At 53.3% G+C, this 9,238-nt stretch overlaps 1 long non-coding RNA gene across 1 annotated transcript; it reads right to left on the bottom strand.

The window, feature by feature from the left end:
* Positions 1 to 290: 290 nt before the first annotated feature.
* LOC135978699 (uncharacterized) lies at positions 291 to 3,884 on the bottom strand. The gene is made up of 3 exons (XR_010596067.1): positions 3,768 to 3,884; positions 1,372 to 1,495; positions 291 to 417 (listed from the first exon to the last, which is right to left on the bottom strand). It is a non-coding gene; the product is annotated as an uncharacterized LOC135978699 (long non-coding RNA).
* Positions 3,885 to 9,238: the final 5,354 nt, after the last annotated feature.

The following is a 9,238-nucleotide window of genomic DNA, read 5'->3' as shown; positions in this document are numbered from 1 at the left end:
GAGGCTGCTCCCAATGCTACACTCAGTGTTTCCAAAATTAATAGACTTTATGGTCAGAAGAGACCTTTAGAGCATCTAATCTAACCCGCTGCATATCATAGGCTTACTGTATAGTACAATAGTTACTCTTTGGGCACACACATTCCAGAAAGGCATCTAGTCTTCATTCAATGACATCAAGAGATGGAGAATCCGCCACTTTCCCTTTTAGTGAGGGCCAGGAGGCTCCATTTCCCCTTCCACTAGCTCCCCATTTACAGTGAGCCAGAGCAGTACCTGCAGTAGGGAGCGGGAGTTGCTGAAGGCCTCAGAGGAACAGCCCCTGCAGTGTCTCAGGCACCTGGCGCAAGCGCCGGATGATGTGGAGCTGGTGCATCACTTTGGCCGTGACGTCCTCCTGCTGCACATATACCACTCCTGGTGGTGAAAGGGGAACAGGAGAAAGGACAAAAGAAGTAAGAGATAAAGAGAAAGGAAGGAGGGATGGAGGAAAAGGTAAAACGAAAAGGACAAACCCTAATGTCCCCAGTGATTCTACCAGACATAATTACAGGGAGGGAATAAAATTCTGCCACCTTAAACTACTGTTTTCCATGCCTAGAATTCAGCTGGCACCAGATGGATCAGACTGAGCAGGTTCCAAAACCTCTTGGAGGCTCTTACCTTCTAAATAGGGATGTCTGTTTTCTAGTAAAATCCGTCAAAGGAAAGGAGAAAACTCGAAAGAGGCTCCTGCTCACACTCACATACGTCAACCCTAACACTCTCTCAGTCCTCAAAGAGAGACCTCGAGAAGGAGACTTGCTGAAGCAAAGCCACAGGGGTCTCTGAGGTTTCCCTGGCCCTGTGCTCCTGTCCTGCCAGGCTGATGTCAGCATCTCTCTCGGAGGTCACCACCTCCCTAACACCTTTGACCAATAGGCTGACGTTCTGCAAAAGGCCTTTGTGATATCACTGCCACACCCACCCTTCCCCGGAAGTGCTAATGTCCTGCTGCTGGCCTGACACTTTGAAGGTTTCAGCTACTCTCTGTGGATCACCCCACTCAATGCCTGTTCATTCTAGGAAGTAAGCCGGCTAGACGGTAAAACATCAGAGGCTGCTCCCAATGCTACACTCAGTGTTTCCAAAATTAGGGGACTTTATGGCCAGAATAGACCTTTAGAGCATCTCATCTAACCCCTTGCATACCATAGGCTTGCTGTATAGTACAATAGTTACTTTTTGGGCACACACATTGCAGAAAGGCATCTAGTCTTCCTTCAATGACATCAAGAGATGGAGAATCCACCACTTTCCCTTTTAGTGAGTGCCAGGGGGCTCCATTTCCCCTTCCACTAGCTCCCCATTTACAGTGAGCCAGAGCAGTACCTGCAGCAGGGAGCGGGAGTTGCTGAAGGCCTCAGAGGAACAGCCCCTGCAGTGTCTCAGACACCTGGCGCAAGTGCCGGATGATGCGGAGCTGGTGCATCACTTTGGCCGTGACGTCCTCCTGCTGCAAGGGAACGAGAACCTGTCAGAGACTCAAAGGTCCCGAGGAATCAGGGGGAATTAAGGGCACCTGGAACCAGCAGTATTTCCACCCACCACCTGCCCACCGCTGAGGGATGAATTCACCTCCTGAACCCCAGAATGGAGTCTTCTTGTCCTTTCTAGTATCCTCCAGTGTCAACCCCCCTCCTTTTAGGATTAGCTCCTGCTACCTCCCCCTCAGTGTTCTTCACAGCTGTTCCACCTCCAAACCAAACCTCAAGTTATCAGAACCCTCTTCTGCACCCCCAACCAGGTTGGGCATCGAGGCGGCTCTAGCGGGGGGGCAGGAGGGATTCTGCCAGAAGTGAAGTGGGTTGAGGGGAGGTTGAGATCTTGCCCCAAGTCATCCCAGACACTAATGCTAAGCCACAGGATGGCAGCATCTAGTGTCAGTGGAGTCCAAGCACTATTTCAACCATACAGTTTTGGATGAACTCCCCACAAGGGGAGGTGAAGAGCACCCCCAGCAACACACACACAAACACACACACACACACACACCACTCCTGGTGGTGAAAGGGGAACAGGAGAAAGGACAAAAGAAGTAAGAGATGAAGAGAAAGGAAGGAGGGATGGAGGAAAAGGTAAAACGAAAAGGACAAACCCTAATGTCCCCAGTGATTCTACGGGACAAAATCCCAGGGAGGGAATAAAATTCTGCCATCTTAAACTACTGTTTTCCATGCCTAGAATTCAGCTGGCACCAGATGGATCAGACTGAGCAGGTTCCAAAACCTCTTGGAGGCTCTTACCTTCTAAATAGGGACGTCTGTTTTCTAGTAAAATCAGTAAAAGGAAAGGAGAAAACTCGAAAGAGGCTCCTGCACGCACTCACGTACGTGAACCCTAATACTCTCTCAGTCCTCAAAGAAAGACCCAGAGAAGGAGACTTGCTGAAGCAAAGCCACAGGGTCTCTGAGGTTTCCCTGGCCCTGTGCTCCTGTCCTGCCAGGCTGATGTCAGCATCTCTCTCGGAGGTCACCACCTCCCTAACACATTTGACCAATAAGCTGACATCCTGCAAAAGGCCTTTCTGATGTCACTGACACACCCAACCAAACCCAGAAGTGCTAATGTCCTGCTGCTGGCCTGACACTTTGAAGGTTTGAGGTTGTCATAACTATAAAGGGAAGGGTAACAGCTGTCCTGTGTACAGTACTATAAAATCCTCCTGGCCAGAGACTCCAAAATCCTTTTCCCTCTAAAGGGTTAAGAAGCTCAGGTAACCTGGCTGGCATCTGACCTAAAGGACCAATAAGGGGACAAGATACTTTCAAATCTTGGGGAGGGGAAGGCTTTTGTTTGTGTTCTTTGTTTGTGTGGGTGTTCGCCCTCGGGACTGAGAGGGACCAGACATCAATCCAGGTTCTCCATATCTTTCTAAACAAGTCTCTCATATTTCAAACAAGGCGTGTTAGTTTTCCTTTGTTTTCTCAACTTGTAAATGTACCTTTTACTAGAGTGTTTATCTTTGTTTGCTGTACTTTGAACCTAAGACTAGAGGGGAGTCCTCTGAGCTCTTTAAGTTTGATTACCCTGTAAGGTTAATTTCCATACTGATTTTACAGAGATGATTTTTACCTTTTTCTTTAATTAAAAGCCTTATTTTCAAGAACCTGATTGATTTTTCCTTGTTTTAAGATCCAAGGAGTTTGGATCTTGATTCACCAGGAGTTGGTGGGAGGAAGGAGGGGAATGGTTAATTTCTCCTTCTTTTAGATCCAAGGGGGTTGGATCTGTATTCACCAGGGAATTGCTGAACGGTTTCTGAAGGCTACCCAGGGGAGGAAATTAGCCTTGGGATGGTGGTTAAGCTTAGAAGTTTTCATGCAGGCCCCTACATTTGTACACTAAACTTCAAAGTGGGGATACAGCCTTGACACAGGTACTCTCTGTGGATCACCCCACTCAATGCGTCTTCATTCTAGGAAGCAAGCCGGCTAGACAGTAAAACATCAGAGGCTGCTCCCAATGCTACACTCAGTGTTTCCAAAATTAGTAGACTTTATGGTCACAAGAGACCTTTAGAGCATCTCATCTAAGCCCCTGCATATCATAGGCCTCCTGTATAGTACAATAGTTACTTTTTGGGCACACACATTCCAGAAAGGCATCTAGTCTTCATTCAATGACATCAAGAGATGGAGAATCCACCACTTTCCCTTTTAGTGAGTGCCAGGGGGCTCCATTTCCCCTTCCACTAGCTCGCCATTTACAGGGAGACAGAGCAGTACCTGCAGCAGGGAGCGGGAGTTGCTGAAGGCCTCAGAGGCGCAGCCCCTGCAGTGTCTCAGGCACCTGGCGCAAGTGGCGGATGATGCGGGTGCATCACTTTGGCCGTGACGTCCTCCTCCTGCAAGGGAACGAGAACCTGTCAGAGACTCAAACGCCCCGAGGAATCAGGGGCAATTAAGAACACCTGGAACCAGCAGTATTTACACCCAGCACCTGCCCACCACTGAGGGATGAATTCACCTCCTGAACCCCAGAATGGAGTCGTCTTCTCCTTTCTAGTAATCTCCAGTGCCAACCCCCGTCCTTGTAGGGTGAGCTCCTGCTACCTCCCCCTCAGTGCCCTTGACAGCTGTTCCACCTCCAAACCACAGCTCAAGTTATCAGAACCCTCTTCTCCACCCCCACCCAGGTTGGGCAGGGAGGCGGCTCTAGCAGGGGGGGCAGGTGGGATTCTGGCAGCAGTGAAGTGGGTTGCGGGGAGGTTCAGATCTTGCCCCAAGTCATCCCAGACACTAATGCTAAACCACACGATGGCAGCATCTAGTGTCAGTGGATTCCAAGCACTATTTCAACCATACAGTTTTGGATCAACTCCCAACAAGGGGAGGTGAAGAGCACCCCCAGCAACACAACACACACACACACACCACTCCTGGTGGTGAAAGGGGAACAGGAGAAAGGACAAAAGAAGTAAGAGATGAAGAGAAAGGAAGGAGGGATGGAGGAAAAGGTAAAACGAAAAGGACAAACCCTAATGTCCCCAGTGATTCTACCAGACAAAATTACAGGGAGGGAATAAAATTCTGCCATCTTAAACTACTGTTTTCCATGCCTAGAATTCAGCTGGCACCAGATGGATCAGACTGAGCAGGTTCCAAAACCTCTTGGAGGCTCTTACCTTCTAAATAGGGACGTCTGTTTTCTAGTAAAATCCGTCAAAAGGAAAGGAGAAAACTCGAAAGAGGCTCCTGCTCACACTCACATACGTCAACCCTAACACTCTCTCAGTCCTCAAAGAGAGACCTCGAGAAGGAGACTTGCTGAAGCAAAGCCACAGGGATCTCTGAGGTTTCCCTGGCCCTGTGCTCCTGTCCTGCCAGGCTGATGTCAGCATCTCTCTCGGAGGTCACCACCTCCCTAACACCTTTGACCAATAGGCTGACGTCCTGCAAAAGGCCTTTGTGATATCACTGCCACACCCACCCTTCCCCGGAAGTGCTAATGTCCTGTTGCTGGGCTGACACTTTGAAGGTTTCAGCTACTCTCTGTGGATCACCCCACTCAATGCCTGTTCATTCTAGGAAGCAAGCCGGCTAGACGGTAAAACATCAGAGGCTGCTCCCAATGCTACACTCAGTGTTTCCAATATTAGGGGACTTTATGGCCAGAAGAGACCTTTAGAGCATCTCATCTAACCCCTTGCATACCATAGGCTTGCTGTATAGTACAATAGTTACTTTTTGGGCACACACATTGCAGAAAGGCATCTAGTCTTCCTTCAATGACATCAAGAGATGGAGAATCCACCACTTTCCCTTTTAGTGAGTGCCAGGGGGCTCCATTTCCCCTTCCACTAGCTCCCCATTTACAGTGAGCCAGAGCAGTACCTGCAGCAGGGAGCGGGAGTTGCTGATGGCCTCAGAGGCACAGCCCCTGCAGTGTCTCAGGAATCTGGCGCAAGTGCCGGATGATGCGGAGCTGGTGCATCACTTTTGGCCGTGACGTCCTCCTGCTGCAAGGGAATGAGAACCTGTCAGAGACTCAAACGCCCGAGGAATCAGCGGGAATTAAGGGCACCTGGAACCAGCACTACTTCCACCCATCACCTGCCCACCACTGAGGGATAAATTCACCTCCTGAACCCCAGAATGGAGTCTTCTTGTCCTTTCTAGTAACCTCCAGTGCCAACCCCCCTCCTTGAAGGATGAGCTCCTGCTATCTCCCCCTCAGTGCCCTTGACAGCTGTTCCACCTCCAAACCACAGCTCAAGTTATTAGTACCTTTGGACACAGACTGGCTAACCTAGTGAGGAGGGCTTTAAACTAGGTTCGACGGGGACAGGTGAGCAAAGCCCACAGGTAAGTGGGGAACATGGAGACCGGGGAGATGGGTCAAAAACGAGAGGGAGTGTGGGCTATATTGTCAGAGGGAAAGGAGGGTCAGGACAAAACTGGGAGGAAAGATCAAACCAGTATCTTAGATGCCTATATACAAATGCGAGAAGTATGGGGAATAAGCAGGAAGAACTGGAAGTGCTAATAAATAAATACAACTATGACATTGTTGGCATCAGTGAAACTCGGTGGGATAATACACATGATTGGAATGTTGGTGTGGATGGGTACAGCTTGCCCAGGAAGGATAGACAGGGGAAAAAGGGAGGAGGTGTTGCCTTGTATATTAAAAATGTACACACTTGGACTGAGGTAGAGATGGACATAGGAGACGGAAGTGTTGAGTGTCTCTGGGTTAGGCTAAAAGGGGTAAAAAACAAGGAGATGTCATGCTAGGAGTCTACTACAGGCCACCTAACCAGGTGGAAGAGGTGGATGAGGCTTTTTTTAAGCAACTAACAAAATCATCCAAAGCCCAAGATTTGGTGGTGATGGGGGACTTCAACTATCCGGCTATATGTTGGGAAAATAACACAGCGGGGCACAGACTATCCAACAAATTCCTGGACTGCATTGGAGACAACTTTTTATTTCAGAAGGTTGAAAAAGCTACTAGGGGGGAAGCTGTTCTAGACTTGATTTTAACAAATAGGGAGGAACTCGTTGAGAATTTGAAAGTAGAAGGCAGCCTGGGTGAAAGTGATCATGAAATCATAGAGTTTGCAATTCTAAGGAAGGGTAGAAGGGAGAACAGCAAAATAGAGACAATGGATTGGAAATGGCGGAGATGCTTAATGACTTCTTTGTTTCGGGCTTCACCGAGAAGTCTGAAGGAATGCCTAACATAGTGAATGCTAATGGGAAGGGGGTAGGTTTAGCAGATAAAATAAAAAAAGAACAAGTTAAAAATCACTTAGAAAAGTTAGATGCCTGCAAGTCACCCGGGCCTGATGAAATGCATCCTAGAATACTCAAGGAGCTAATAGAGGAGGTATCTGAGCCTCTAGCTATTATCTTTGGAAAATCATGGGAGACGGGAGAGATTCCAGAAGACTGGAAAAGGGCAAATATAGTGCCCATCTATAAAAAGGGAAATAAAAACAACCCAGGAAACTACAGACCCCAGTGAGTTTAACTTCTGTGCCAGGGAAGATAATGGAGCAAGTAATTAAGGAAATCATCTGCAAACACTTGGAAGGTGGTAAGGTGATAGGGAACAGCCAGCATGGATTTGTGAAGAACAAATCATGTCAAACCAATCTGATAGCTTTCTTTGATAGGATAACGAGCCTTGTGGATAAGGGTGAGGCTGTGGATGTGGTATACCTAGACTTTAGTAAGGCATTTGATACGGTCTCGCATGATATTCTTATTGATAAACTAGGCAAATACAATTTAGATGGGGCTACTATAAGGTGGGTGCATAACTGGCTGGATAACCGTACTCAGAGAGTTGTTATTAATAGTCACCCAGGCCTGATGAAATGCATCCTAGAATACTCAAGGAGCTAATAGCAGTGGAGGGGAGGGCGGGTGGAAGTTTGGGGGCGCAGTGGAGGGGAGGGTGGAGGGGGGGTGTGGAAGTTTGGGGGCGCAGTGGAGGGGAGGGTGGGGGCGGGTGGCAGTTTGTGGGGCAGTGGAGGGGTGGGGGGGCGGGTGGAAGTTTGTGGGGGCAGTGGAGGTGAGGGCGGGTGGGTGGCAGTTTGTGGGCGCAGTGGAGGGAAGGGGGGGTGGCAGTTTGTGGTGGCAGTGCAGGTGAGGGGGAGGCGGGTGGCAGTTTGTGGGCGCAGTGAAGGTGGGGGGGGCGGGTGGAAGTTTGTGGGCGCAGTGGAGGTGAGGGCGGGGGGGCGGGTGGAAGTTTGTGGGGGCAGTGGAGGGGAGGGGGGGTGGCAGTTTGTGGGCGCAGTGGAGGTGACGGGGGGGCGGGTGTCAGTTTGTGGGGGCAGTGGAGGGGGGGTGGAAGTTTGTGGGGGCAGTGGAGGGGGGGCGGGTGGAAGTTTGTGGGCGCAGTGGAGGGGGGGCGGGTGGCAGTTTGTGGGCGCAGTGGAGGGGAGGGGGGGGCGGGTGGCAGTTTGTGGGCGCAGTGGAGGGGAGGTGGGCGGGTGGCAGTTTGTGGGCGCAGTGGAGGTGGGGGCGGGTGGAAGTTTGTGGGAGCAGTGGAGGTGAGGGCGGGGGGGCGGGTGGCAGTTTGTGGGCGCAGTGGATGGGGGGGTGGCAGTTTGTGGGCGCAGTGGAGGTGAGGCGGAGGCGGGTGGCAGTTTGTGGGCGCAGTGGAGGTGAGGGGGGGCGGGTGGCAGTTTGTGGGCGCAGTGGAGGGGGGCGGGTGGCAGTTTGGGGGCGCAGTGGAGGGGGGGGGTGGCAGTTTGTGGGGCAGTGGAAGTGGGGGGGGGCGGGTGGCAGTTTGTGGGGCAGTGGAGGTGAGGGCGGGGGGGCGGGTGGCAGTTTGTGGGCGCAGTGGAGGTGAGGGCGGGCGGGTGGCAGTTTGGGGGCGCAGTGGAGGGGAGGGGAGGGGGGGGTGGAAGTTTGGGGGCGCAGTGGAGGGGAGGGGGGGTGGAAGTTTGGGGGCGCAGGGGAGGGGAGGGTGGAAGTTTGGGGGCGCAGGGGAGGGGAGGGGGGGTGGAAGTTTGGGGGCGCAGGGGAGGGGAGGGTGGAAGTTTGGGGGCGCAGGGGAGGGGAGGGGGGGTGGAAGTTTGGGGGCGCAGGGGAGGGGAGGGGGGGTGGCAGTTTGGGGGCGCAGGGGAGGGGAGGGGGACGGGGGGCGGGGGGGCAGTCAGGAGGCCGGGGGAGCTGGAGCTGCCTGAGCAGGGCTGAGCTGAGGGGAGAGGAGCAGCCCAGGGAGCTCTGTGTCCCGGGGCCGTGCGGAGCGGCTCGGGGAGAAGCGGAGGCCCCGGCCCCGGGTGCAGCGGGGGGACCGGGACCGAGCGCAGCGACGGGCCGGGGCCGGGCGGCGATGTCCTGGGGCTGCAAGTGCCACTTAGACCGGACCGGGCACCGCGGCTGAGCGCCCCGGGGCCCCCGAGCCGAGCCGGGCCGGGCCGGGCCGGGCGCCCCTGGCTGTGCGGGGCCGGACGAACCTCCGCGGAGCCCCGCCCCCAGCCCCGCCCTACTCCGCTCGGCCCCGCCCCCAGCCCGTACCCCGCCCCGCCCCTGCTCCGACCCGCTCGGCCCCGCCCCTGCTCCGACCCGCTCGGCCCCGGGGGCTCGGCCTCTGCCCTGATCGCTCTGCCCCGCCCCCCCCAGCCGCCACATGCCCCGCCCACTGCGACCTCCTTTCGCCTCCCTAGCGCCCCCGCCCCTGAAACTCCTCTACCTAGGCTGAGACCGGAAGCGGAAGTGAGTGTAGCGCACAGGACGCC

The sequence above is a fragment of the Chrysemys picta genome, unplaced genomic scaffold (assembly GCF_011386835.1).
Source record: "Chrysemys picta bellii isolate R12L10 unplaced genomic scaffold, ASM1138683v2 scaf419, whole genome shotgun sequence".
NCBI classification, from domain to species: Eukaryota; Metazoa; Chordata; order Testudines; family Emydidae; genus Chrysemys; species Chrysemys picta.
Note: the sequence above shows the minus strand (reverse complement) of the source record. Positions and strands in the feature narration are given on the sequence as shown.